Source organism: Pteropus alecto, unplaced genomic scaffold (genome assembly GCF_000325575.1).
Source record: "Pteropus alecto unplaced genomic scaffold, ASM32557v1 scaffold28, whole genome shotgun sequence".
Taxonomy (NCBI): domain Eukaryota; kingdom Metazoa; phylum Chordata; class Mammalia; order Chiroptera; family Pteropodidae; genus Pteropus; species Pteropus alecto.
Window position 1 is genome coordinate 4015227 of NW_006441063.1, and position 7929 is coordinate 4023155.

At 34.4% G+C, this 7929-nt stretch overlaps 1 protein-coding gene across 4 annotated transcripts in view; it reads right to left on the minus strand.

The window, feature by feature from the left end:
• PRRG1 (proline rich and Gla domain 1) overlaps positions 1 to 7929 on the minus strand; it is an 87322-nt gene that overhangs the window by 34282 nt on the left and 45111 nt on the right. The window lies entirely within an intron of this gene.

A 7929-nucleotide genomic window follows, 5' to 3' on the forward strand; every position in this document is an offset into this window, starting at 1 on the left:
TTGTAGTCAGAATATGCAGATTCCTGTTCCAGCTCTGGCACCAAATTGGCTGCATGATTCTACATTTGTTGCTTAATTTATTGTTACCCGTGTCCTACTTTATGAAACTAAGGTGTTGTATATGATTTCCTAGGTCCTTTCAGTTATAAATGTGAAGAGTTTTATAATTGGAAAATTGTTTGTTTAGTAGGAGTAGTGCATCGTATTCAAACCCTTTTGGGATATGTTCCAGCTCTGGCACCAAATTGGCTGCATGATTCTACATTTGTTGCTTAATTTATTGTTACCCGTGTCCTACTTTATGAAACTAAGGTGTTGTATATGATTTCCTAGGTCCTTTCAGTTATAAATGTGAAGAGTTTTATAATTGGAAAATTGTTTGTTTAGTAGGAGTAGTGCATCGTATTCAAACCCTTTTGGGATATGAATACATTATTTTCCAGCCAAGCAACCACCATCCCCCAAACTAACAACAACAAAAGATAAACAAGAAGAGAAAATCAACAAGGCACCCTCTCCACTCAATCCTGTGCTCAGATTGATATTAGAAAAATCTTATGAAGTGTCACACTCATAATTCCTTGTTTTCTTGCTTCTAAGTCATTTTGATACTATTATTTACTCAGTTTTACATGCATACAATGCCTTCAGGATTTTTTTCTGCTGAAGTAGGTATTTAAAAAGTATTATTTAAAAAAAAAAATCAGAGACTGATAGAAATGAACTTTCCATGGAAAAACAAAGTCTCACATTCCAAAGTGACATTTCACTTACTAAAAACCAAAATTATACAACTAAAAATATGCTATTTGGATCATCTTCCTATTACTTAGAAAAAAGCAGATTATTTCCCAATTGTATTTCACCACTACAAGCTATTTGTGGAAATTAAAGATTATTATTTTTTTCATAGCAGGTAGACTTATTCAGAATTTGTTGTATGGTGGTATTCATGTACCCAAACAGGTTGTCACAAACTTGAAGCTTAGTTAGAATGGCATGTAACATAAGTGTTCATGGCAATTACGAAGCTGAAATCCATTCAAAAACTCAGATATTTAAAAAAATAATGTGAAGTTACGGGATTGAGCTAGTGAGAATGAGAAGTCACAGGGTTTGAGAAGAAATAATTGTTATTAATATCTTTAATATCCTGAACCTGCTTCTTAAGGAAATGTGGTGGTTACAATCATTACTTAAGACTCTTAAAAAAGTGTATCTTTATGCTACTGGAGGTATGCAATGAAATGCCAAATGATAACAGGAAGGTTTCCGGGAATAAATGTGGAAAAAATGCCAAAAATGGATTTCTATAAGAGAGAAGACAAAAGAGGTAATGTACATCTATAAAAATATTCTCTAAAAACAAAACAAACATGTTCCTCTCAGAATGAGTCTTATTAACTCAATATGGTTTGCTTAAAAGCCAAATTTTGGATCATATATTCAGATATCTCTTGTCTAATGATTTTATGCTTCATAAGAAATAATGAGATACAGAGACATAACAGTTTCTCCCACAGAGGAAGATAAAAGGCCAAATTTTCTTTGAAGAAGTCTTACAATTTATATTTCCTTACAATCCCTTCTTATCAAAAGGAATTCTTTATGAAATGGGAGATGACAGCAATCAAGTTACTAGTAATGACAAAAATTGATTTAAATGCGTGGTACTCTAACACATGATATTTATGGACTAGGTAGGGGCTATGCCTAACCCACAAGAAACAAACAAATATAAACTTAGCATATGGTCTAATTTGCACAAAATTAAGCACATAATCAGGTGGAATCATAAAAATAGGAGAATTCCAAAGATGTACCCGTCTCCTGTCACTAGTGGCACAATTATATCAGCAAGAATATCATTAGTCTTAGTGTCTACAGTTCTTACAACCATAAAACTTTCTTTTTAGTTTATGGACCTTAACTACACTGATCGCAGTTCTGTCTGGAAATAACTATAACTAAAATAACCAATTAATGAGAAAAAAAGCAGATAGATAGAACTCACCAAATATGAAATAAAGTTTTAAATACATAACTCTGTTACAGTAAATGCTTTACAACTTGTCAGCATAAACAGTATGATAGTATCTATGTGATAGTTAGCTGTAATCTATACTCTAGGAATAGATAACTGCCCTGATAGAATGCATACTATATTTAATCAAAAAGCTACATTCCAGAGGTGGCTGTTCAGATGGCATTCAAAGATAGCATTCAGCTTTCTTTCCTGCCCACAAGAGCAGAGCCTAATGGATTTAAGAAATGGAGTCTCATTGACAAATTAGTGCCTTTGTTAATTAGCACATGGATTTCAGAAATGACCTTTCACTGGTGAAATCAATGTTGTTTATATGTGAATTTGCTCTAGAAATGATAGCAGAATTCAAACTTTTGCTTGCTCTGTCTGAAGAGGAGGTGCTACATACCAAGAGCACTTTGTTTCCTTCTTTCCTTCATGATGGCTCCTAAGACCCCTTTAGAAAACCTGGGGTTTCACTGAGCACACTGGAAGCCACTGATCCATTTCAATTCCTTCATTTTCTAACAAGAAAACTGAAGGCCAGAGGTTATATGACTCACCCAAGGACATAGCTGCTTGATTATAGGACCAGTACTATACCTTGGTTTCCAGAACCATAAAATGCTCTTTTTTAGACTCAAATTACTTCTATGGAAAACATTATAATGTGTAAATTCCAGCTAATCTCTAAAGATTTCTTTTATTCTAAATCAGTGATTCTCAACCTTGGGCGATTTTGCACCCCAGGGAACACTTGGCAGTGTCTGGATACATTTTTGGTTGTCACAACTTGGCGGGGTAGGTGCCACTGGCATCTAGTGGCGGGAGGTCAAAGATGCTACTAAACATCTTGCAATGCACAGGACAATCCCCATAACAAAGAATTATCTGGTCCAAAATGTCAATAGTCATTCCTAGGTATATATACCAAAGAACCGAAAACATATTCAATTAAAAACTTCTCCATTGATATTCATAGTAGCACTATTTACAATAGTGAAAGGGCGGAAATAACCCAAATGTCCACCAATTGATAAATGGACAATCAAAATGTGGTATAATCATACAATGGGGTATTTTTCATCCATAAAATGGAATAAGGTACTTATACAACATAGATAAACCTAAAAAAATATATATAGTATTCTAAGTGAATAAAGCCAGACACAAAAGGTCACACGCATGTTGTATTATTCCATTTAAATGAAATATTCAGAATATATAAATGCATAGAGATAGAAAGCAAGTTATAAGGTTGTCAGGGCCCGGGGAGAGGGAGGAATAGTGACTGACTGCTAACTGGGTACGGGGTTTCCTCTGGAGGTGATGAAATGTTTTGGAACTAGACAGGTGTACAACATTGTGAATGCCACTAAACGCCACTGAATTGTATATTTTAACATGGTCAATTCTGTTATGTGGATTTTGCCTCAATTAAAAAAAAATGTCAATTGTGATGAGGTTAAGAAATCATTCTAAACTTATGTACCAAAGGTTATTTTGTTCTTATAGGTAAAAGTCAGAGAGGATTGCATCAAAGACAAAAAGTATCAAGCACTATGAGTTTAAAAAAAAAAAGAAAGTAGCCCAACCCTTAAAGAGTTAGCTCAGTTTTTTGTTTGTTTGTTTGTTTGTTTGTTTGTTTGTTTTTTCTGGTGAGAAAGACTTGCCAGGAAAAAATAATGGCTGTTGTCAAGCAGATTTATATTACTGTTATAAAATAATGAAGATAAGGATTTACAATAAATTGGTGACATTGCTTAAACAGCAGAGCATGAATATGCTACTGTAATAAAGAGACTTTCAGATTCAATATAGGCCAGAAAATGAAATAATGACTTGCCTTTAAACGTGTGTCTGCACTTGAACTATAAACCACAGAGCTGTCAAATAAAATTAGGCACTACATTATGAGGTAGTCACTTTACAAAGCTTGTCAGTGTGAATATTCATTCCCCACTTGAAAATATGGAGCTCTATGCTCAGAGTTAAAGTTTAGGATTGGCCTCAACTGAGCAGTAGTTCGTCAATGAATCAAAGAGCTTAGAGGTTTACTGTGGTAGTTATAAACCATCTTTCCTTCCACAAAGTCTTGATAAGTTGGGGGGACATGTTCGAGTTCTTTGGGCTAAAGAAGGCAGCACATTCAGAGACCCAAAGGAAATATGCTGCTGTGTTTTTATAAAAAAACAAAGGCTGTACCTGGCAGCACTGACACTGTTTCTCTTATAGTGTGACAATATGTGCATGCATACTATAACATTAAGTATGGTTAATGAAGATGAAAACTGACTTTTCAGATTAAGATTTTATAGACCTAGGATTTTCTTCTATGCTAGGTAAAAGTTATTTCCAAAGCCTAAATACTGAAAGAGGAGAGACAGAAAAAATCCTAAGGTATCTTTGTATTTTTAATTATTCTCCACAAATAAGACCTGCCTGTTTGCTAGCATTCAGCTATTCTACATACTGTTTCTTGTATGACAAAGTAAAATCAATTCTTTTGAAGAATCGTGGCTAAATATTATTCCTATTTTGTAAAAAAGGAATAAGAGAATCATGTGGTTAGCTATTATTGAGACAGCATGATGAATTTCTTCCAGAAGCTCTGTTCTTAAGGTAAAGACAGTGAAATTAACCATCAATAACTGCATATTAGGCTGGTAAATACCATAAATTGCTACTATAGCACTTAGAACATGCAGTAGTGTGTTCTGACACAGAAAAAAATTCAGATGGAAAACAAGTGTTTTAAAAATCAAATTCTACTTGAACATTGTAACAAAAACAATAACCCCAAAAGTTGTAAGCAAGAAAACTCCCAAGAAATTGCTTTTCTGTGGGTTACTGCAATTTTTGTCATTTTGTCATGAATATACCAGTTTCTGGGATGGGGAGAGAGAGATGAAAAGGTAGAATAAAGTTTTAATTTCCATTTAAAGATGATTAAAGATAAAAACTCAAGTATTACATATGTAGTATTTTGTGAGCCTATACATACACATTTGCAAAATCCTCACATTCTCTTTGTGAAAATGTTAATTCTCTACTAAAATCTTATATTTAATTTTATTTATGCATGCTATTCTTTTTTGTAACATTATCTCCCCTTGTTGTCTCATACTATTCTGGTGTTCCATGATATATTATATTGTGTTAAGAAAAACCATAAAAATAAAAACATATCAATCAAGAAGGGTGACTTTTGCCAGGTAAGTGGTGTCTTAGAATCCTTGCTTTCCATACCTCCCATTGTGGGTTGTGTATAGCAAGCTTCTGAGTTGAAGTATCTTGTTGTCTACCTTGGTGACTGCCAATCAGTGCTGCTGTCTTCACAGCCATAGACCTCCGACTGCTCAGAGGATTTTGATATTTGAAACACTCCACTATCTGATACATCTATGTTTTAGCTGTTACCATAAATGGTGATGAACACTAAGCTATTTCTTTTTGCCTATCTGTCTAGTCCCCCATGCTGTGAAATATATAAACATCATCATACATCTTAAAAAATATTTTTTCCACACCTATCACAGCAATAGATAGCTAAGTTTTTAATTGTCTTTTATATACTATAGATGACTAGGGCATTCAGAATATGGTTTATTGGAAGAAAATAAAAACTAGATATGACATAAGTAGGCCTAAGTTTGTATTTTGGCTCTCTATAGGCTGTGGACTTTAGATAAGACTTTCTCTCAACCCTCAGTTTTGTAATATATAAAATGAAGATAATAATCTCTATTTACATTACAGTGTTGTCTTAAAGCTCAAATAAAATAATGTAGGAGAATTATCTGTGAGTTACAAAGTGCTCTACAGACACTTGTTAATATCAAAATAATTATATATTCTTGATTCCTAAATACTAAGCCATAGCTCAGAGCTCATATGTAGTAAGTGGGATTTCAATGCCACATACAATGGGCACTGATGGTGGCCTAATAAGAAATTAAACACACAAGTCTGTTCTCATCCCACCCCCCATCATTTTTAAGACTTTGTTCATACATTTTTTCACGTTACATAAATAAGAATGATTCATGTAACACATATGTATAATTTTATCTAATATCAAAGAATACTAATAAAGAAATTCATCTCAATTTTAATTAAAATTTTTTACCTCTACTGCATGAGTTTCCAGCTGTGTTCTTTGTTTTCATGGCTCTTTAATTGATGCTAGTGCCATGTTTTTATAATATTTTCCTCTGCTATCCTTTCGTATGACACCTTGAGCTATATTTGTGAGAGCTTTGCCAAAGCCAGTAAAAACTTCACTAGTACACTGCCAGAAAAGAAAAAAATGAGCACACAGTAGCATCTTTTTCCCCCACTAACAGTGTCAGCTCAGCAATTAACAAGTGTAATCAGGCAAACTAAGTAAAACTTGAAGAGTAAAGGATAGAATCTTTGAAATTCAGGATGTTAAAAATGCTTTTAAAGTGGTCAACACAAACAGCTGACCACTTTACAAGCTTCTCTATGTTTTTAAAGGTAGCATTCTTTGAAGCACTTCCCTTATCTCTAGGTTGCAAACATGCCCATCTTACAGATTACATTACCATGTCCTGTCCTTTAGCAAGGACTCTATTAATTGCCTGATCATTTAAACAAATATTTGCTGAGACATCTTTTAAAATAAGCACCTAATGATCTCCTGGCTAATAACCTGATGATCATTCTGAAAAGGAAGAGAGGAAACTAGAAGGAATGTATTGCCCTGTCTCAGTGCAGCTTTCTTCTCCATTAGGCCATGATAAAATCCAACAATCAGAATGTTCTTCAAATCTACCTGAAGTTTGAGATTAGGTGAAGACCAAGCCACAATGTTACTCTGGAAGCTTCTGTTAACTGACTTGGGGTTAGGACAGGGCATGGATTAGTCTCAAAACTTTGATGAGATTTTTTAAAATCTATTCATTTCTTTAAATTTCTAAACTACCAGAGATTGGTATCTTTTGTGAAGGTTGAGAAAGAATCAGAATCCCTGAGGCTAATCAATCTCCAAGGGAAGCTCTGGAGAAAACAGGCAAAATCTGATTCAACAAATAACCCTTGGGGCTGCCTACCAGGGCCTATATTAAGATGGGGCAAACAAAGTGCCTAGAGCACAAAACATATGAGGCACTCCATGTCATTTGCACAACCCTAGTCCCAGCCCTGCTGATCAAGTAATTTCATTTTAACTGTTAAAAGACAGAACCAATGAAGATGTACTTACTCTGTAGTGACAGCAATGAGTAGATACTACTGCTCTCTTCCATTATAGACTTCTCAACATACTCTTAATATGTATTACATTATGCCAACCACAACTTCCTGAGGCCAGAAGTGCAGAATGCAATCCCACCTCAGATATGAACAAACAAGTATGGGGGAGCTCTAGGATTTGATCAAGATAGTAAGGGTAGAACTTGAATTTAGGCCTCTGACTCTCTATGTTCGTACTCTTCTCTCTACACTACACAACACCAAGTCTCCCTATGAGGTCCTTTGCAGTATCTGATTTTATGGTCCACATCGATCAGGATTATTTATGAAGTCACTAGTGGCTGGTTAATGTTAACAAAATGACCTTAAATTTATCTATTAGCCACTGACCATAAATAGCCTTATGAGAAAGGAAAAATAAAAAGAATTCATCTAATGGTTCTTAACGATGGAAAATTGAAATCATTTATAAATCAACCTCACAGATGAATTTTTTAATAATGTCATTGGTTGCATGGTAGAATCACTTTTTATGTTATTATCAATAAGGCTTAGAAACCATTGGAAGCATATGGATAACTTTGTTAAGAGCTGCACAGATGCTGGGATTAGGGAAGGTCTATAGAGTATCAAGTTTGAGCCTTATCTCCTTGTACTGGGAGATATCCAGAAAAGAGTGGCAAAAA